This window comes from Festucalex cinctus, chromosome 16 (assembly GCF_051991245.1).
Source record: "Festucalex cinctus isolate MCC-2025b chromosome 16, RoL_Fcin_1.0, whole genome shotgun sequence".
NCBI classification, from domain to species: Eukaryota; Metazoa; Chordata; class Actinopteri; order Syngnathiformes; family Syngnathidae; genus Festucalex; species Festucalex cinctus.
This window is the reverse complement of record NC_135426.1, coordinates 16,789,202-16,812,328: the sequence shown is the minus strand read 5'-3', so window position 1 is coordinate 16,812,328 and position 23,127 is coordinate 16,789,202. Positions and strand designations below refer to the sequence as shown.

The 23,127-nt window shown below is 39.8% G+C and overlaps 1 protein-coding gene and 1 long non-coding RNA gene across 4 annotated transcripts in view; one reads left to right on the top strand and one right to left on the bottom strand.

The window, feature by feature from the left end:
* Positions 1–23,127, bottom strand: part of LOC144003353 (uncharacterized) — an 80,226-nt gene that overhangs the window by 48,975 nt on the left and 8,124 nt on the right. Inside the window, exon 2 of one of the 2 annotated variants that reach the window (XR_013278947.1) lies at positions 11,588–11,736. This is a non-coding gene — a long non-coding RNA (uncharacterized LOC144003353). The remainder of the gene's footprint in view (positions 1–11,587; positions 11,737–23,127) is intronic. The other variant, XR_013278948.1, reaches the window with a different exon arrangement.
* The window catches only part of chrm2a (cholinergic receptor, muscarinic 2a), a 62,716-nt gene continuing 54,149 nt past the window's right edge, over positions 14,561–23,127 (top strand). For both annotated transcript variants that reach the window (XM_077499510.1, XM_077499509.1), the window contains exon 1: positions 14,561–14,738. The gene's annotated coding sequence lies outside the window, so the exon portion shown is untranslated. The remainder of the gene's footprint in view (positions 14,739–23,127) is intronic.

Sequence of the window (23,127 nt, the reverse complement as noted above, 5' to 3'; positions counted from 1 at the left end):
TAACGTACTAGATGTGTTTCATGTGTTATGGGCGGTCCCTTGACACTTGTTTGTTTGTTTAATGGAATTCCGCAGGATTCTGTTGCCGCGCGAAGGGAAACATCAATAGCACAACAGATTGGCCTCTTAGCTACAGTACACACCAACTGTATTAACACACACACACACACATCCACACCAACATACTTGATGACACACAGTGACGCCCAAAATGATTAATCTTTTAAGCTAATTGGAAGTTTAAGCCACGACCCTTGTGAGGAGTAAGCGGTCACGAAAATGGACGGACGGACGGACGGAAGTTTAATAAATTATTTAACAGGGACTGAATGAGACAAGTAAATATACTTTGAATGTCTTGTATTATAATTGGAATTACCAGAAAATTAAAAACCTTTTAAGATATTGCGAATTAAGTCAAACGCTGATTTTATTTCGATACATTTTGGCTGATCAATCCTTACATTGCATTAAATTAATTATTTGTAGAATATTCATTAATTGGTAAAAATGACTTTATAAAAGATTCTGTGATTGCATTTTATTAAGAATGAATGATTTTATCACTTATTTGTGGAGTCAAGTTGTATTTTACAATTTTAAAAATGTGCAGAATTTCACAAGTTACTTCATGTTAATATGAAAAGAAAAATGCACTGTGTTGTCACCAATGTCTTCCAAATGCAATTATGCCATCTAGTGGCAGAAAAATGACCTCAACACAAATCAATATCACACCCACATTTTTTACAGTACATCTTTTTCATTTTAACTAGATTTTATGATTTATTATGAAATTACTGTATAATGTCTAAAAGATGCAGCCATATTTCTATTTAACATTTGTTTTCCCACTTTTATGTTAACAAGAGTTTGAAAACTTATTGTTCATTTTATTGCACGTTTAGAACGGAACTAATGAAGTTATGCGATTACTTACGATGAAAACTTTTAATCTTTTAACCAGCCAACTAGCTGGTTAACTTAGCATATGTGCGTTTTTGTTAAGCAGAACAAAAACAAACAGGTTGATAGCATTTCTGTTACTTTGCAGAATCAGCTCGGTGTAATTTCTGGAGCAGTACACGAGGGTTTCATTACAAAAGAGTAAATATGAAGTAAAAGTAGAAGACATAATTAGGGCCCGAGCAGCGACCGCTGCGAGGTCCCTCTTGTTTTTGTAAGAATTATTATTATTATTCTTCTTCTTCTTCTCCGTAAACGATCGCATTTTTGAGGGCCTAAATATTTACGAAAACTCACCAAACTTTGCAGTCTCTTCGGGCCCGGCGAAAAATTTGTTATTATGTAGTTGTCATAACAACGCGACTCTATAGCGCCACCTAGCGTAGAAAAATAAAAACCAATCCCGGCCCGTTTGAGCTAGAGCTACGAAAATTGGCAGGCACGTGTAGCACTACGAGACGCACAAAAAAGTCAGTGGAAGCCATTTCCTAAAATGTACAGGAAGTGAGCTATGAATTTTTTAATGTCCAATTTTGGCCTATTTTGGCACATTCACTGTGGTCATGCTTTTTCCCCCTATGCAAACATTTTTCATCCCATTGACTTTAAACTTGGCATTTATCATCTCAAGACTTAAGAGAAAAACTAGGCAAAAAATCTTGCGTTTTCGAAATACTATATGACGGGGGCGGGGCATCAAATATTGCCTTTAAAATTTCATTTGTCCAGAAAGAGCAAATGCTGAATAACTCCCATGTACAAGCTCCAAAAAATCTCAAACTTCTCAGGCAACGTAATAGTCACGGCCTGAAAACACCTATATGAAAAAATTCAGTTATACATATAGCGCCACCTAGTGGTTACAATAAATGTCATACTTTATGTTTTTAGCTACTGTGCTGAGCTCGTTGAAGGGATCCAGTTGAAAATTGGTCAGAAAAGCCTTAAGATGTTGATGATGCCCCACACCGAATATTGTAACTTTTCGCCAAAGGGCGTGGCCGCTACGGTGACGCAAAGTCTGAAGATTTTTCGTGACAATAAAAGCTGCATGAACTTGACCGAGATGATCCTATCTTCTCAAAATTTCACACATTTGATGAGAGTCCAGCCCTAAAGACATCTACGAACTTATATTTCATCTAACTGATAGCGCCACCTAGTGGCAATTTTTTTTCTTACGAATTTTCTTGTACATTTTTCTCCAAACACGTTAACTGGACCAACCTCATATTTGCTCAGATGGGGGTTTCGGCCTTCATGATGTCACAACACGAAGTTTGTGAGTTTTCGCGAATCGCTGTGGGCGTGGCTAAGCACTGTTCGCCAAGAAAACAACGCTAGTTTTGATGGTCTAAACATGCGCAGAAACTCATGAAACTTGGCACACACATCTGGCCTGGCAAAATGAGCAATATTTTATCATGTATTGTCCTATTTTTACAAAAATGACTCAATAGCGCCCCCTAGAAATCTTTAACGAAGCAGCCCCGATTGTACGTTTAAGCAAGATCTACGAAAATTTTTAGGTGTATGAGGGAGTCCAAGACCTACAAAAAAGTCTCTTGGACCCATGTGCTAAAATGAACAGGAAGTGAGCTATGAATTTTTGAATGTCCCATTTTTGACGATTTTTGCACATTTTCAGGGGGCATACTTTTGCCCACTTCTCCTACACATTTCATCCGACTGACTTTAGACTTGACCTGGACCATGTCAAGATCTGAGCCAACTACAGGCAGAAAAATCTTGACTTTTGGAAATACTATATGATGAGGGCGGGGCATCAAATTTTGTGTTTCGCACTGAAAAAGGATATGCTTAATAACTCCCCGTTACATGCTCCAAAAAATCCCAAACTTGACATGTATGTTTATAGTCAAAGCCTGAAGGTATCTCTATGACAAAATTCAGTTATATATGCAGCGCCACCTAGCCCTTCAGGCGTGAAAAAAAAATACCCCACATACGGTATTTTGTACAAAAAATGTCAACTCATTCTAAGTGTGATAACTCCCATGTTCAAGCTCCAAAAAATCTCAAACTTCTCAGGCAACGTAATAGTCACGGCCTGAAAGCATCTATATGATAAAATTCAGTTATACATATAGCGCCACCTAGTGGTAACAATAAATGTCATACTTTACGTTTTTAGCTACTGTGCCGAGCTCGTTGAAGGGATCCAGTTGAAAATTGGTCAGAAAAGCCTTAAGATGTTGATCATGCCCCACACCGAATATTGTAACTTTTCGCCAAAGGGCGTGGCCGCTACGGTGACGCAAAGTCCGAAAATTTTTCGTGACAATAAAAGCTGCATGAACTTGACCGAGATGATCCTATCTTCTCAAAATTTCACACATTTGATGAGAGTCCAGCCCTTAAGACATCTACGAACTTATATTTCATCTTACTGATAGCGCCACCTAGTGGCAATTTTTTTTCTTACGAATTTTCTTGTACATTTTTCTCCAAACACGTTAACTGGACCAACCTCATATTTGCTCAGATGAGGGTTTCGGCCTTCATGATGTCACAACACGAAGTTTGTGAGTTTTCGCGAATCGCTGTGGGCGTGGCTAAGCACTGTTCGCCAAGAAAACGCCAGTTTTGAGGGTCTAAACATGCGCAGAAACTCATGAAACTTGGCACACACATCTGGCCTGGTAAAATGAACAATATTTTATTGTTGATTGTACTATTTTTACAAAAATGACTCAATAGCGCCCCCTAGAAATTTTTAACGAAGCAGCCCCGATTCTACGTTTAAGCAAGATCTACGAAAATTTTTACGTGTATGAGGGAGCCAAAGACCTACAAAAAAGTCTCTTGGACCCATATGCTAAAATGAACAGGAAGTGAGGTACGAATTTTTGAATGTCCCATTTTTGACGATTTTTGCACATTTTCAGGGGGCATACTTTTGCCCACTTCTCCTACATGTTTTATCCGACTGACTTATGACTTGACCTGGACCATGTCAAGACCTGAGCCAACAACAGACGGAAAAATCTTGACTTTTGGAAATACTATATGATGAGCGCGGGGCATCAAAATTTGTGTTTCGCACTGAAAAAGGATATGCTTAATAACTCCCCGATACATGCTCCAAAAAATCCCAAACTTGACATGTATGTTTATCGTCAAGGCCTGAAGGTATCTCTATGACAACATTCAGTTATATATGCAGCGCCACCTCGCCCTTGAGGCAAAACAAAAAAATACCCCACATACGGTATTTTGTACAAAAAATGTAAACTCATTCTAAGTGTGATAACTAAGTCATTTATGAATATTCTTTTACTTTCCACCACTCAAAATGTTCACTGGCATTAGACTTATCCAAACATGTACTTTTTTATTTATTTTTGATAGCCTCTAATGGACATTAAAAGCAATATCGTGAATGAAGGATATGCTTAATAACTCCACGGTACATGCTCCAAAAAAATCCCACACTTGACATGTATGTTTAGAGTCAAGGCTTGAAGGTATCCCTATGACAACATTCCATTATATATACAGCGCCACCTAGCCCTAGAGGCATAAAAAAAAATACACCAACTTAACGGTATTTTTACAAAAAAAAAAAAAATCCACATGTCAAGGTTTATCATGCCATTTTCAAAGAAATTCTGCTTCCAATGTGCCGTACCTAAACTTGCCAGTACCCCAACGTGCCAGTACCCCAACGTGCAAGTACCCCAACGTGCAAGTACCCCAACGTGGCCCGGGCTGCGAGGGCCCTTTATAGCTGCTCGCAGCTCTAGTGTTACTTGTTATTGCTTTTTTTCTTGTTCCACACGAGAGGAAAACACAGGCGAGTGTTGATTAATTAAGCTAACGCCGCTATGACATGTTCAATTTCACAAAACGTGTTAATCTTGCATGAGGGCGATTCATAAATCAAAATGTAAACACTTTAAACCCCTCTCCTCCATTAATAAAACAATGCTGGATTCTGCAGTTAACGTCCCCGTGGCTTGTTATTATGTTTTTACATAACAAATACAGGAATCGATGCAGTCAATGACTGCTTGCAAATGAAGGGAGAAATTTTAATCAGGCAAAAAAAAAAGAAAAAAAAAAGCCGTGAACATTCTACATGGCCTCTTGGTAGCGTCACATTTTTATTATCATCGCTGCAGCGAGACCAAGCGAGAGAACAACAAGACAAAAGCAATCAAGTGTAGCTGCGCTCCAGTCACTTCGCGTAACCTTGAATGCCAGAAAAGTGATGAAATGCGCCGAGCTGATGTACTGAAACATGTGATTAGTTGCATCATGCTGCTTTTTCTTGGGGGTGAAAAGGAATTGATTACGGATTTCAGACATCAAAGTCTTGATGATATATATTAACTAAAGGTTTTTCATGTTTTTTTTTAAAAAGTTACAAAGAAATACAGATGTCACGTTGAGGCACTCGTTTCATCAATAAAGCTTGGCATGTGTTTGTAGTAACGTTACCACAAAGAAACACACACCATTTGCTCATTTTGTCAATGAAGTTCAACAGTGTGATGACTGGCGCATTGGAAAAGTCACCATAAAAAAAATATGGCTGCATCTAAAGTCAATCATTTTGTCAGTGAAGTGCAATATGTGTTTGTAGTAGCATAGTAGAGCTGTCAAAATTAATCGATTAATTGACAAGTAATCGATTATCAAATTAATAAACTATTTTAATAATTGAGTAATCATTTGGAGCCATTCTTAATTCATTTGCTCCCAAAGACGTATAAATACCTTCTATTTTAAATATTACCAGTATCCCAAAGACGTATTTATACGTTTTTTTGTTTTTTTGTTTTTTGTTTTTTAATGCAAGAGCATACAGAATTTTGCAGCCTTTGAACTGAAGGGATCGGTTGACGCAATGGTAGTTATAAAAAAAAAAAAAAAAAAAAAAAAAAAAAAAAACGGCCAGCAGGTGGAAGTGGAGTACAGGAGATCAACCGGAGCCATGTTGCAACAAGCTGTTTTCTCCACAGTTTTAAACAGAGTTGTGAATAATAATGAAACTGAGCTATATTCTAATGCTAATTGCTGCAAAACGGAAACAGATAGGAATATATATATATTTTTTTTTTTCCTGATGAATGAAGAGACTCGGGAGTGAGAGATCTGCGAGCGACGGGGTTGCTTCAGTGAAAATGGCTGGGAGTGAATGAGTTGAATTAAAATTGTCCAAATCGTTTGATTTCAGCATATGAACAGTAGTTGTTCACTGATTTCTGTAGTCCTTCATGAAAGAAGACTGATTATCTTCTGTATTTAATCCAAATAAGACATTTGCAAACATCTGTTTTTACTTTGGAAAACAATAACTGAACCGATATCATAGTACATCAATCCCCCTTTTTTCTATTATTATTTTTAATCACTACATGGATACGAAGGATGAAATCAACAACAATCACTGTATAACAAACAGTAATCGGGTAAAAAAATGATTAATACACTTGAATGCAAAATTAAAATTAATCTGATTAATCGATTGAATAATCGATAGATTAATCGATTCTAAAAATATTAGATAGTGACAGCACTATAGCATAGCACAGTTTAAATCAGTCGTGCCCAAGTCCAGTCCTCTGACCAACCTGTTTTCCATGTCTCCCTTCTTCAACGCAGCTGAAACTAATGATCGGCTGATAACGCCTGAAAACGATCCTGTTCCTGAATCAGGTGTGTTAGTGGTAAGAAACATGGAAAACAGGCTGAATAGGGGCTCTTGAGGACTGAACTTGGGCACCACTTGTTTAAATCCTCAAATTACAACGTGGACGTGTTGTTGGGATACCAGATACGAAATGGAAAGAAATATTGAAACACAAATATCATCTTAAAGCATTTTTTTTTTCCAATGGAAGTTCTGCTTTGTTTGTTGTGGCGCAGCATCGTTCAAAACCCTCAATGAAATCCACTGTTTGTAATTATTTTAGAATATTAACAAGACTACGCAATTTTCATCTTAAACTGCCTCATTTTGTCAAATCCAGCATGAGATTGTCGTAGGCTTACCACATACCAACCATAAAGTCTTAAATTTCGTAATTTGTCAAATGCAGTTTGGTCATCAGTCCAATTTTGGACAAAGACGGCAAGGGCCTCTCATCGATGCAGCTTTCTGCTCGAGCGAGTGGCTAAACATTTCTCATTTTCAAAAGTGCCGCCAGGAAAGTTAGTGCTAATTGTGAGAGAAATTATGAATATTTCAAGCACTTCTAATGAGCGTCTTACTTTGCTGCGCCACTTAATGACCTCTAATTTATGGATGAGCGGTCAAAAGGTTAAGACCGGCCCGGGCGCGAGCACTTGGGATAACGCCGTAGCTCTCCGAGCGAGTTAATTGGCAGCGGCGGCTGTTGTCTCCTGATACGCTTTCGACACAATTTCCGTCTTCTGTTTCGCTCGCACCTTCACACAAACGGCACACGGCGACGATCCTCATAAAAGCGTCAACGCTAGCCCTTAATGAGCTTGGTGCGGCACTGCTTATATCAATGCATAAAAAGGTCGTAAATGCTTATGGGAGCTAATGTGTGCTTACGTTGCAATCCACTCGCACACTGTTTAAAGTCTTGTGGTCAATATGCAAGTAACACAACTTTTACTGGCCACACAACGACATTTGGGTCAGGATTCATCATTTGTTGGTAGTGGCGAAGAAGGCAGCTAGTTTACAATTTGATGATGTTTAATTGGAGCAGTGGTTCTGAACCTGGTTTCGATAAAACTTCGGCAAGGTTAAGACACGTACCTGACTCAAACGTTTCATATATGTATGTATATAACAGAGCGTAAGGCGTTCCACAGGGTTCACTTCTGGGGCCTCTGCTATTTTTCATTATATCTGCTACCCCTGGGTTGCAGTTTTAAGTACCACTTGATGGCCCATTTTTTACTCTTAAACTCACTTTATGTTTCCTTTCATCAGGAAAATTACATTAGCTAGAATTTTCAATCTCATCAGTTTGTTTTGGAGACATTAGCAGATAACTAGCAAACGTAATGCCGAACTTTGCTGACAAAATGATTGATTAAAGACGATAACGTGCTTCTTTGCAGTTACCACACGTATTTTTTTTCATTTTTATTTTTTATCTCCATTTGAGAAAGGCAAGATCACGATTGGCCTGAATCCAATCTTCCGTGCGATGAGCGCCATCTGCTGTTACGGAGGCTCATTTCCTTTCCTGCAGAATTCTTTCCACCCAACTTTCATCCTTGTTGACCAGCTAACACCTTGGCATGAGGGCACCTTTGCCATATGCCAGGTGGGCAAAATCCCCATGAGGGAGCTGGCGGGGGTCATGTTTTCCCATCTTGCGTCCTTTCTCCGTCTGTTTGAAGGAGGTCAACACTTCCTGATGTGATATAGTTCTTGCAAATCTTCATGAAAATGTACACCAAAAAATATGCATGTATTGTCTTAATAAAACGCTTATTTTTCAGATGAAGTGTGGCATTGCGTTGAATTAGTTTTACCAGAGCAAAACGTCAAAAAATACATGCCTTAGAATGGTAACTACTAAGAGATCTAGATGTCTCTCATTAAACCTCTCATTTTTGATAGTAAAGTTTGGCATTAAGTTTATAGGGGCCTTAACTTCATAACTACTAAGAAGTAAAGTTATGAAATCACCTAATTTGCCAATGATGTCAGGCATTTACTATATTTTGTTGTAAAGTAGAATTTGCATTGAGGAAATTCTGAATCCATGAAACTAGTTTTTAGGGGAAGCCGGTGATTAGTGTGCCCGTCATAAATCACACTGTTTGTGCTATCTCGCGGGGCGATTAAACTCCCTGTTGTAATAACCACAACCGATAAAATTAACACGGAGCAATAAATACGACACGAAAAGCTTGACCGTCGCTCCCTGATTTTCTAATTGATTGCGCAGAATAATTTCCCTGCTCAAATTTACTGCGTAATTAGCAGGAAATAAAAGGAGATCCCGACCGGTGTGCGTCGCCGCCAGGCCTTTCTTAAGATTCTCATTCCTGGGCAGTGATTTAATGTGAGCGAGCTGGTCGCACTTTGTCAATTTGACTGCCATGGACTCCATTGGTCGCCTTGGCTGAGGTCATAAAGAGTGAGCCATTACCCACATTTTTGGGGAAATACATAGCATGCGCATCATAATTTAGCACACAAAACAAAGAACAAATGTAATGTATCCACCATCGAGCTAGCTAGCTAGCGAGCCTTGTTATCTTAGTCTGCTAGCAATGGATAACTCAACTCAAGTTTATTTAAGAATTAGATCAATAACTTTCATTGGCGATCACAAAAACTGATCACCCACAGCTAGTACGTAGGAGCCTGCAGCCAACTAGAGACCAGCTAATGTGCTAAGCTAGGCTAACCACATCTGAATCTTGATTGTTTTGATACTTTCTCTACATATAAGATGTAGCAGTCATGCTAGTTTCATACATTTCAAAGCTAAAATGACTGATTTTACAGATAATACATTTAGGTGTGTCTGCTGATTTATATGGATGGATTAAATGACCATAAATGGTAGCACGTTATTTGCATTTTTTTTTTTTAGCTAATATAGCTAAACCCTGGTGTGCCTGTCTTCTTAATGTGTAACTGTAGTTGTTTAATCTTGTATGTTTTTTTTTTTGTTTTTAAGAGTGGACCCCTAAGTCTGGAATAAAATTGAATTGAATTGAATAGCATATTAACTGATTTAATTGAACTAATAGTTCGGTTTTTGAAGTACATTTCCTTTTCATTACATTTTCCTAGTTCAATCAACATAGAAAGATTTGGCCTTTTTGTTCGAGTTAGTAACTCATTCAATAAAAAATTGTTGTTTTTCATTACTGGAGAATGTTTTTCCATGGACACACAAAATGGCCACCCAGCGTTTTGCTACAATTTTCTATTTTGGTGACTTCACAGTTGACAAATGAATGACTTTGGCTGACCCACACGCTCTTGTTAGTGTATGCATGCTTGTTGTGTTCAAAAAAAGAAAGAAAAAGACTTCCAAGTTGAATCTATTCGCTTGCTTCCTCATTTTGTACACAAAAGCTGTCGGCTTTGCATAGATTTGTCTTTTTAATCCGCGTATTCCCACTTTGGGCTGCAGGTGGCGGAAGGTCAAATTGCCTCCTATTGTGCTTTGATATCAAAACATCTGCTCCCAATAGAAGTCTGCCAAATGCACACATTCTTCTCGGCGGGGCGCGAAAAGGACGGACTATCTTCCGTCGTGAATAAAAGAACAGGATGCGGGGACTAGCCGCGGCTAGCAGCTGCTAGCGCTCTTGTGTGGAGTGTTTTGATGCATGCGCATCTGAATAACAAAACAAGATAAGAGCCGCGGGGATGTGTCAGTGTTAATGACATATTCATGTATGCCGCGCACCTTTTGCTGGGCCGTTTTGATGCTTTGTCCCGCCACGACGTCTAATGTCATCACTTCACTTAATTGCCTGCAATTAAGACACTCAAAGTAAAGGGAAATGCTAATCAACTCATTTGGTGACAAGGAAACTGTCAAAAAAGGACAGCAATTAACCCACGGGACACTTACCTGAAATCTACATATCAAATATCCATTATATTTGGGGGGTTTTACCCCTTTTGTATTGAATTAATTGGATTAGGCTTCAACACGAAGGGTTAAAAACCCTCAAAATTGCCTTTTTAACCTTGTCATGAATTTGTGCGGCATGGTGGTTGACTGGTTAGCTCGTCCGCCTCACAGTTCTGAGGACTCGGGCCCCGGCCTTCCTGGGTGGAGTTTGCATGTTCTCCCCGTGCCTGCGTGGGTCTTCTCCGGGTACTCCGGTCTCCTCCCACATTCCAAAGACATGCATGGCAGGATAATTGGGCGCTCCGAATTGTCCATAGGTGTGCGTGTGAGTGTGGATGGTTTTTTGTCTCTGTGCCCTGCGATTGGTTGGCAACCAGTCCAGGGTGTCCCCCGCCTACTGCCCAAAGACAGCTGAGATAGGCTCCAGCACCCTCCGCGACACTTGTGGGGAATAAACGCTCAAGAAAATGGATGGATGGATGGATAGTTAGACATAAAGGTAACCTGCAACATAGAGTTCAACCCCGCAACATAGATGCGAGCAAGTCTATGCCGTTATGCATTGTTACTTAGCTTAAAGTTCAACTTTATTGAAGCAAGTCGAGTCACCTGTATCTCTATTTTAATATTTCATTAATTTGATGAGTTCACACTCATCACTTCAGTCACAAGGCAGAAAACAGAAAAAGCAGGAACACTTTGCTGCATGCTTTGAATGGCGCCCTCCGGGGGACACATAAAAGCTAGAAACACTGTAGAGTAGTCCAAATGAAAAAAATGACCCAAAGATTGCCTTATCAGAACCTAAAGTTATTAGAATCATCTTTATTGGACTATGGACTAACTATGTAGATAGACAAATTCTTTATTTATATATACTTGGTCAACAAAGATGACTCTGATCCTATAAGCAAATAATGTTCCAATAATATGGGGTGAAAAATGACATTTTCCATGGTTTCCATCTCAAATAACTCATGCTACTTTCTCCAGATATTTTCTTACCATCCCGGTAAATTTCCATTTTAATTAGACCTAGAGGAAACGAAAAAGGCAAATACCTGCCTCTGCGTGCATGTCACAAGCGCTTCCGCAGCACTTTGGAGAACGCTGAAGTGGTCCGCTTGCCATTAGCCCAAATAGGAAGACGAATCGTTCGACAAATGGGAGTAAACAGCGCCGACTCCTTCCCATTCGTTGTGATTCCAAACTGCAGAAAAAAAAACAAAAAAACAATTACCATACACACTCCAAATATTTTTGACATTCAATATTAAAAAAAACAAGATATTTTTGTGCTGGATTGATGAGCTTGTATAATTACACTAAGATGAAGCATGACCAAGACTTAGCATAAAAACAGCCTTCTCATTCTCGCAATTGACTTATACATAAATTATGTTTGTGCTTTTCTCTCCATCTGAGAATGAGTGATGCAAAAAAACTGATACAAATAAAGTCCATCCGCTTTCAGGAGTAAAATTAAATATTTTCTTTATCCTCTGCAAAGAGCAACTATCCATCCATCCATTTTCTTAGCTGCTTTTCCTCACAACGGTCATGGGGGGTGGGGGAAGGGGTGGAGCCTCTCCCAGCTGGCTTCGGGCTGTACACCCTGAACTGGTCGCCAACCATTCATACTCAAATCACACCTAGGGACAATTTAGAGTGTTCAATCAACCTGCCAAGCATGTCTTTGGAATGTGGGAGGAAACCGGAGTACCCGGAGAAAACCCATATACACATATGCACACTCCCTGAAAGCCGAAGCACGGACTCGATCTCACGCCCTCTACACCGGGAGGCGGACGTGCCAACCAGTCAACTACCGTGCCGCCCTTAAAGAGCAACTAATATTATTGTAATTTATCGAGTCACTTCAAGTTGTGAAATTCTTTTTTTTTGTTTGTCTTCATGACTGTATTATACTGCCCCCAGTGTACAAGTTGCGCAATCAATTAATCATGATGCACTGTTTAATTCCATTGCATTTCATTAGAAAGTAAATTTGAAATTTTGAACTTTATAATACAAAATCTAAAAAAATAAATAAATAAAAAATACTGATATTTAGGTACTTCAGTCATGATGTTATAATTGATTTTATTTGGTATTTTCTAAATACCCAATGCGAAAACAATAACAACAAAACCATAATGAAAATGCACAAATAAACATGGAATGAATGTTAACACTCATTCCTCTGAGTGGAAGTCAGTAAACATTCATATTTTGGTGTCAGATTAAAGAAAATAAAACTGTTGGCGCATGTATTGTCGTTAATAAAGTTGTGATGAAGGAATTGGGGATTATTTGTTTCTTTGGGGGGGGTGCAGGGTGATGTGGGGGACGCACGCACGCACACAGCAAGTGAGCCGAGTTGTTTTCTGATTGTTTTCATTTTGGATTAGGTGCAGCCAACGCATCCAATCTGCTGTAAACAACTTAGCGCAAACTTCCTCCTGATTAAAGACTATTCGTCTCCCTCACGTGGGAGGACCACCCGCGCTCCCCCAACACCCCTCCCACCCAAGTCTACCTCCCCGCGATTGGATTTAGGCGCTGAATACTGATGTGCACACTCCAGATTGTTAGTAAACTTGTGGAAGAGGATGAGACTGCCATCCAAATGTGACCTCATCAGAAATGCACTCACGGTCCACTTCATTAGGTACAATCTGCATTAACCAACATGAGATCTATCTAGTGCAAAAAGAAAAAACTAACACATAATAGTGTTATTTAAATGGGATTCTCTATGTTTAATGTAAATTATTATACTAATAAAATACAAGCAGATTTCTTGTAGTATAAAGGTTTTTGGGTTCACTCGGGAGAGAACACAATGATAAAAATATTAGGACGAGAAAGTTTCTTGTTTGGATGAGAAAGTTTCTCATTCGAATGAGAAACGTATTTCACTTCCCCCCATGTCACATATAGGGATGTAACGATATCCAAACATCACGAATCACGATACGATATCACAATATGAAGGTCACGATATGATAATTATCCCGATATTGTGGGGGGGTTGGCGATATAAAAAAAAAAAAAAAAACGGTTCATACAAAAAAAATGCACTTTTGTACATAACAGCAATGCATATAAACCACCTACAATCTCTAATAACAATATTGAGGCACTTACTTGGTAATACAAACACACATTGATCGCTTCCCAAGCAAATTAGATTCCCCTTCATCTGTCAATTAGCATAGATTTTAAACATAGAAGACCAAAACATCCCTAATGAAAATTAAATTCCACTAATAAACTAGCCACTAGAGGGTGCTAGAACTGCACAAATGGAAATCAACCTGACTTTTTTTTTTTTAAACCGATGTGTTCCTTTTAAATATTTTTTTAATATCACCATATCAAAAAAAATGCCCTTATCATTACGTCCCTAGTCACATTAGGGGCTCCATAAAAACAAAATTTAAGACTACAAAAATACATACACCAAACTGGTGAAGGACTAACTTAACTTACACATACAAAATAAACAATTCCATACATTATTGCAGTGAATACAAAATAAATAGAAAATTACAATGATGTGCAAATGCAATATAAAACAGGATAGATACAACTATTAAATGCATAAAAAGGAAAGTGAATGACATGAAAAATACACAACTTTAAATTCACAAAAATATTAAATACGCACAATACATACATTCATTATAGGCATACATACACAAGTAAAGTAAAGGGGGGACTAAAATAAAGACATGTATGACGCATCCAAAACTGTGGGGATGAAGTTGCTTTGCCAATTCACAATCTGTCAATCAAAAGTCACAAACGTGATCTCATCTCTTCCTTTGTACCGGATGTCATTGTGCAGGCGTACATAATGAAGTGTCCACTTTGAAATACTGTCAAACGACGGTTTGTTCTTCGGAAAAACGTCAAGTTAAGAGTGCCATCACTAACCCACCTCCCCCCCCTCCTTTTTTTTTTTTTCCATCTCTCTCTTTCTTACTCGCTCTCTCTTTCTCCCACACTCTCGCACCTCCCCCAGTTCCTTGTGCGCAGTCAAGGCGCCGCTCGCCTCCACAAGCATGCGCGCACACATGCGGGCAGCACGGCGCGATGAAGCGGAGCGACACAAGCAGCAGCATCGCAGGAGGAGAATCACTCCACCGCCAGCACCAGCGCCAGCACCAGCACCGTGCACGCAGCGTGACGAAAGCGTGAGGGCAGGTAAGACGACACCTTTTTTTTTTTTTGCCTTAAACGTAACACCTCAACTGCACTGCAGCATGAGAAGGGGTTCGAACCCTTCAACCCAAAAACTGCCAAGACAAAGATTTGGACTGCTTTGTGACGGAGGAAACGTGCGTAGCAGAGGAGGATGATGATTCATCTGCATCTTCTCGTGCCAAATTGCGCACGCAAACGCCTCGTTCATCCAATGACTGATTTTGAATGATCTTTTTGAAGATTTAACCCAATCAAAAAACTCATATAAGCCATATCACACATTTATTTAAGACAAAAATGATCGATTTTGAACTATTTTTTAAAATTAGTTCAAATGTTCAACTCAACACACAACAACGCGTATTCTCACGGTGTTTATAACGCAGTTGGTGGTGCGTACGTGACAATTGGAAGTGCGTGGAGCTGGACTGCGCGCGTTCCTTTTGGCTGCGCGTCTGTGCGCCCTGCGTGCGTAAAAGCGCAGAGCCAAAAAGGTGCGCGCCCAGTGGATTTTGCATGCAAATAAGACGTGCAAAAGGATACAGCTGTGGTTTCATGAATGGAGGTTTAGCTAATCGTCTGAATGAAACTGGTTACTTGTTTGTAAATGGGTTATTTGTGGTTGTGCAGGTGGTTTATGATTTGTGTGTGAGGAGTTAGAAGGGGACAAGTGTGATAGGTCTCCCTATCGAGACATACAGTACTATCGAGGTTGTATAATTGTATGTTCTTGCATGCTATGTTGGCCGAATTGCATGGGAAAAAAATGCTTAAATGATAAATTAGCACCTGGGTGACAGAATCAACTGAACAAATCAACAAAAATGCATTGTAATAATTAAATGGGCTGTTTGCAATTTAGAAAAAACTAACAAAAAAAACAAACAGCTTTTGTCTTCTGGTTTAAAACTGCATCGTGACCTGTGACTGTATAGTACAGTGGTGCTTTGAGATATGATTTTTCAGTTTTTCTTGGACTTACAAGCATGAACTCAAGATATGAGTGGTGTGTGGTGGCACTGACAACTCACGTTTGCAACAATTTACCAGACGGTAACCAATTCTGGTAATTACATTTCCTGTTAAAATTAACATAAAGCCAATTATATATTGTGTATTAATAGCAACCACATAGTGTCCAAAACTTAAAGTGGAAGTCAACCTTCAACATTTCTGGACATTTCTTGATGTGTCCTGAATAGTCTAAACATTCCGATTAATATTACATTTTTGGAATATGAGTTTTGAAGCAAAACCCAGCCATTTTTATCCATCTCAGGGGGCGGCCATTTTGCCACTTGCTGTCGACTGAAGATGACATCAATGTTGCTCAAGGCTCAGACAACGACCAATCAGAGCTCACCTGTTTTCTGAAGCTGAACTGTGATTGGTTGTTGCTGATTAAGTCATATTCCACTAACGTAGTATACATATTATATATATATTTAGACTAGCGGGGCTGCATAGAATATATTGTCCCAAAAAATTAACATTGACTTCCTCATTAATGCTAAGACAAAATGACAAATGTCATAGGCAAGGCTAGTGATTAGCATTTGTGTGCTGGTGCCTTAATGCAATGGATATCTGAACACAGTGCATGCAGACAGACAATATTACAATCACGGGCATGTATATTCTTTATCCTCTGCAAAGAACAGCCAATATTATTGCAACTTACAACTGGTGGCAGAGAAACGCACATCAGTCATTTGATTTTGAAGAAAACCACCGCACCCGAGGCAAAACAAGCAATCCGAGACATAAGTGTCATCACTGACAAGATGTTAATCAATTTGCAGTGCATGCTGGCCAAAATAAATAAATTAATTAATAATAATCCCCAGCCGGAGTCATTTGTTACCGGGCAGATTAAGATCTACATTTAAAGGCTTATTATATTTCAATAGAAAACCCATTTTGCAGCAGGAGAGCAGAGGAGACGGCCTCCCTCAGGGAACATAAAGCACGTTGCAATCACAATGCAGTGAGGCAGGAAGTGTCTTTAGGTGTGATTAAAAGCCTCCTCTTTAATAAAAAAAAAAAATAGACACATTGTGTATGACTGATTGCTAATGGCGTCTCCTTGTTGTTGTCAGCGCGGCTCGAGCACACCCAACATCCTGCGCTTGACAGTGCACCGATGTGTTCCGCCGTGATTAAATGCCTCCTCTTTAATACAACACGCACACACGTTGGCTATGAGTGATTGCTAATGGCATCAATTGACTATCAAGTGCATCCGTCCTGCGTCGGGGAGTCGGGGCGCGCTCGAGCCAAGCCGACAACAATGAGAACCATTAGCAATCAGTCATATGCCAGGTGTGTGTTTTTTTTAAGAGGAGGCTTTTAATCACGCCTCCAGACACTTTCTGCCTCCTAATCTTTTTTTGATCTATGCTAATGCTTATCACTCGTCGGAGTTTCGGTGGCAACCACTGCAGGACTTGAGAAAAGTCATCCAAAAGAAATGAATTGGTCACGAGTGTTCACCATAGCAAAAAAGTAACAACGTTGCAGACCTTCGTTACTTATTCTAAATGTCCGACCTCCAAGTGAGATAATTCCAACTAAGATGCTAACTATTTAAAAAAAAAAATGAATAATCAATATCGAATTGATTTTCCTTTTTGAGCCCAACATCGATTCATAAAAACATGATTATTTAAATATCTATTTTTCCCATAAATTCGTAAGAAAATAGAATTTAAGGGACATTTTTCAGATTTATTGAAATTTACTGTTCACATGAATTAAAAGTATTTTCTTACATTTATGGAATGCCAATGTTGGCATTGGATGCCAATGTTTGTGTAACACTTAAGTGATTCTAACATGTTAACGTTTCCTCAGCAAAATGTACTTGATTATTAAAATTTAATATTTGTGGATTTTTTTATTTTTTTTTTACCATTCCTTGACATTTAAGAAGAATTGATGTTCCATAATTAAGTGATATCGGATTGATGTGAAGTGAAGTGTCGGGAATCGGGAAAAATCAAAATCGAATTGAACTCTTGTGAATCAAAATCAAATTGATTGAGGAAATTAGAATCGATACCCAGCCCTACTATTGTACACAGACTGCATTACGAATGTAGATGTCCAACTGCATGCTTCACTATTTATGTTTTCGTTTACCGTTGAACTCACTCCCTCCATCACCAAAACACCACGCATAATTTCATTCCGGAATATTAAGAATATAAACCCTGTCGATCTCACGTCAATGATTGATTCGTCCTCTCTCCCCGACATGCACAGTTTATCCAGCCCTGATGACCTGGTTTCATTGCAATACTGGACTCCATAACATCCTGAACAGCCTTGCTCCACTAAAAAAAATATATACTCGTTTCTTTTTCCTTCTCTGCTCCTTGGTTCACCCCCGACCTCCGTCTATTGAAATCAAAAAGCTCGACAGTTGGAACGTCTCAGTTCATTCAACTCAAGTCTTTCAAATCATCTGTATCTTCTGTTACCTCAGGTGTGCCCCAAGGATCTGTCCTGGGGCCCCTCCTTTTCATCATCTACCTTCTCCCCTTTGGCAATATCTTCCGGAGATTTAGTATCCAATTCCATTGTTTTGCTGATGATACCCAACTATACCTTTCCACCAAACCTTCATCTACTCTACCACCCACCTCTCTCATGGCTGCATCTCTGAAATAAAAACTTGGTTTACTTTAAACGCCACAACTTCACAGTAGCAAAACACCCAAGTCAAAAGTCTGGGAGTCACCCTTGACAGTACACTTTCCTTCCAATCCCATATCAACTCAACTCAACAACTCAAAAAAAAAAAAAAAGTTAGTTTTTCACCCTCTGTTGGAATAAGTTAAAACATATAACACTTAAGGTTTTTTTCCATCTGATTTTTGTTGCAATTTTTCAGTTGTGCCGAAACTAGCGGTTGTGCTCACGTGACAAAAGGGCACTTTGATAGCTTCTCTTCTGCACCGGCAAATGGCCGCCGAGGCCCTTTTAGCTCCTTATCAAGATGCCGAGTGATTGCGGAGCTTCACAATATGAAGTAGCACTAAAGCGGCCATTGATTGGTGAAGCGACGGAGGGACGGATGGAAAGCAGGAGGGGTGATTATCTCGGGCAAACAAATGGCATTTGGTAATTGCATTTGTAACAAAAACCACACTCACACAAAACCCCGGAATCGATGCAGCGTTTGTCAGCACATTCACAGAAAAAAGAAAATAGTATGCAATTAACGTAAGATTGTGCTCATTTTTTTTAAAAACTGTTTTACATCCACACATCATAGACTGTGAATTAAATATATTGTTATTGCTGACTAGAGGGCGCTGTGGAGCCTTCAAGCTACTACATACCACATAACTGAGCATTAAGTTTTGTTTTGTTTCTTTTAAATTACAGCGCTTGTATTGGACCTCATTAGAATATGAAGGTGTTAATAATATGAAATCTGACTGCACATGGAAAACCAAACCATTAGCCATTAAAAGTGTCAAGTAATTAGCACATTATTGTATTTTTTTTAACCTATGAAACAATCTTAGACTAAGGCAGGATCATCTGGAATTGTGTCATTTTCAGAATTGAGAGCATTTCCACAGCCACGGTGAGAGTCGCGATGTTATTAAAAGGAGCTGCAGCAGCAGTATGTGCAGGCGAACAGTGTGGAATTCTACAGGGAATTCCGTGCAAGTGGAAGCCGGTCCAAAAAAAAAAAAAAAAAAAAAAAGCCTCAGGTGTGCTTCAGCCTTGCCATGCATCTAGCATTCACGCCTCTTAATTATTCCCTGAGTTTCACTAAGTGACATGAAATTCGCTACAAAAAAATTCTCAAGAAGACATGAAGGAAAAGTCACAGGAGATCTTCTATTTTGGTTCCAAGTGGCCATCTTAGACTCATATTAGTCATTTTCAACAGTCTCTCAAACAGACTACTCAGGATTTTTTTGTTGTTGTTGAAAATTCAGCCCTGTAAGTCTGAAATGTAACATGAATTTTGTTATGCATGTCTATCATGACTAGACCTATATTTAAAAAAAAAAAAAAAAAAAAAAAAAAAAAAAAAAAGTCCCAATAAGCCATGACTGTAGAGACAGTGGGTGACTGCCATTTTGGTTCAAAGCGGCCATCTTGAACTTATTTTTAGACATTTTCAGCAGTTTTTCCGAGGCTGACTATTCCTGGATTTAAAATAAATTCTGCCCCCTCAAACCAGTTTGACTTAGCAACATAAAAGTAAGTCAACATGTTGAACATGTTAAGCAATGGTAGTAATTAGAAAAACGACCAGCAGGTGGCAGCAGAGTATAAGAGATCAAGCAGGGGCATGTTAAAACAAGCTGGATTCCCCTCAGTTCTAAACATATTTGTCAATAATGATGAAACGTAGCTATATTGTAATGCCAATAGCTGCAAAACGGAAACAGATACAAATATACTTTTTTTCCCTGATGAAAGAAGAGACTTTAAATCTTTGTTTTAGTAGGTGTTTCTATAGCAATAGAACACAATTTTCGGTGGGACTTGCAAAATAAGTCAAAATCCAGCAAAACAGCCGGGAGTGACGTAGGTTGCTTCAGTGAAACGGACGTACCCTAGAGTTTTTGTCTGATTGTTCCTAAATTTGAACCACGTACACATACTATATACTAAATAGATGAGTGACACTAAATCATGAGGGTTTTGCATTTTTGTCATAGCATGTGGGTATCGCGTGGCAGCAAACTCTATGACTCAAGTTCTATGACTAGACATAAAACAAGAAAATCAAATACCAATCAATCAATCAATGACCAAACGTCTTGAAAATTCCGCAACATGACATTTGGTTAAACATATCTATCGACCCTTGTGAGGAATAAGCGGTCAAGAAAATGGATGGATGGATATCTATCGTAAATAGATCTCCCCCCAAAAAAAACAAAAAAAACAAAAAAACACCGTATTCGGAAGCCCTGTCGGGCACAGGAAGCCTCAGTGGCCATTTCATGGTTCAGATAAGCCATTCCCAAAAGCAAACTCCTTGAGATTTTGTCTGATTTTTACCAAATTTGGACCACATATACCAGACTGATGGGTGCCGTTTACAGATGTTGACTTATATACATGCTGGATCCATGTTTCTGTATACTGGCACTGACTTTCCATTGAGATGCATCCGTTGATGGTCATTTGTATTTTATGGAGCTTTTGCACGGGAAGAAGAGCCGTTTATGTCCCTTTTCTGTAGCATTGTAAACTTGCACTTTCCTTTTTACGTGCTCGGGCGCCTTGGATTTATCGACGGTGTCTACTTTTGTATCTATTACACGAACGCGGGACGGCGTCCAGATGATGGCCGTAAAATAAGAGATGTCCCGCCGCGATGGCGTTCCGGCAGCGTACTGATTTGAAGGTGCCTCCAGGGCCACAGGAAGCAGGCTCACGAGATTCCTGGATGAGATAAACGGCGGCGTGAGCGTCTCACTTCCTGTCCTAGGGCGGTCGTGTCCACTGGATGACCAGCTGTGGTTGTCCTTCCAGGTGAACAACTTGACATTTTGAAGAAATGCTAGCATAAAAGGGGGACAAGTGGACGCAAACCAGGTTATCCTGGCTGTTGTGGAATTTGTGTCTTGACAGGAACAGGACTCTCGACACAGTCCAGAGACGACGAAACACAAACAACTTGTTGGATGGGGTCCCAACGATGTGAAGCCCCCTTTTTATTGCCTACTACTCTCTTCTGCAGACACAAACAAACAGGCGGACTGATGAAACACATCCATCACACCTTCTTTTACGCCGACATCAGATGATAGCCATGATAATATCCCGCTGATAAGCAGAGATTCCGACTCGGTTTTATGCTCCGTGAATTCAAATCCGCCTTCAAAGTGTAGTTTGCGAGCGACGGCAAACCCTGGAGAGCAGCGCAACCGCGGGAAGCCGCGTTTCCAGCTGCTTTTAAACGCCGCGTCTCACCACATGCGTGTCAATTACACTCAACAAGCGCTTGCGCATTACGCCGTATTCCGGGGGTGGAGTAGTTTCGAGGGGTGTAAACCTCCAAAGGGCGTTTGGTTCCTCTGCCTGCCCCAGCAAGGTTAAGGAAGTGCTTGTACTAATAATACAATAACGGCTTACCTCCAGAGAGAAAGGAGCTGATCGCTTGAGAATGAATAAAGTGACCTACACCGTGCAGTACATTTACATCAAAGACGAGGCTGTTGATGACGAGGGTGAAGGCAGAAGTCATGCGACCGACAATTTGCAGAAAAGGTCAGGGCAACTTCAATTTACATTTCAAACCCTAACCTTGTTATGGTGAGTGACGCCAAGGAAGCTAATGCCAGCTTGTTATGTAAATTAGCTGCGGCACCGTGGTGATTTTTTTTTTTCATAAATCTCCAGGTCTGCCATCACTGTGCCCGGTATCGAAATCCAAAAGCCACAACGCACCTCGTCAATATGAACGGCACCAAAATCTGGTCACAAACGATCAACAAACTTAAAGGAAGCTAACGCTGACCCAATCGGTAAATTGTCTCATGGTGCTTTTTTCTCAGATAGTCGCCCTCCGCTGGTTTCCGTAACCATGACGCATCAAGTGATCGTCACCGCGAACCTATTCAAAATAATTGGCATAATCCAAAATCAAGGTGTGATCTACATATATCTACAAAATTCTTTAAAATGTCTCTAAATTATGCCAATTCCATGTTTTTCCCGTCAATACATTGTTTTACTGCCACAAAACATAGCGTAACACTTGTTGGTGAGAAGTCAACAAGCCATCTGCTGGTTATGCCAAATAGAAGAATCCATAATCACGATGCAGCCAAGATAACGTGAAAATTCACTTGCTCCAAATCCAAACGATTAAAATCATTGAATCGGTGAATTTACCATTTAAAATGCCACACCACTATACAATTATGACAAACTATGAGGTGCATCTCATCAGAGGCTCCCATCCTTCGCTTATCTGCCATGTCAGGATGGGAATAGATATTCTCATTTTTTCCTGTTCCCAAACATGGCCTTCACACGCCTCTAATTCATTGGACAAGCAAGGAAATCAGAGCAAGCACATCCCCCCTCTGCTGAGGGTTGTGTCTAATATTTGGACCATTTCACATAAGGTAGATCTCAGCAGGTACACACTCCAGCGACATTCCCTTTCCCGACTTCATTTTCTGGAGCGATTTCCCGGCATAATAACGCTCACAAATCATCTGGCGGGCAGCGGAGCCCCTCCTGTGAAATTGATGCGGCTTCACCTCAAAACAACGGCGCCGGTTTATGAGGGGCTTCATGATGTCATAACTTTAGTGGCTGACAGGGGCCGGAGAGAGGGCACCCCCCCCCCCCCCCCAACCAAGGAATGGCCGAGCGGGACGACGGGAGTGCCATCAAA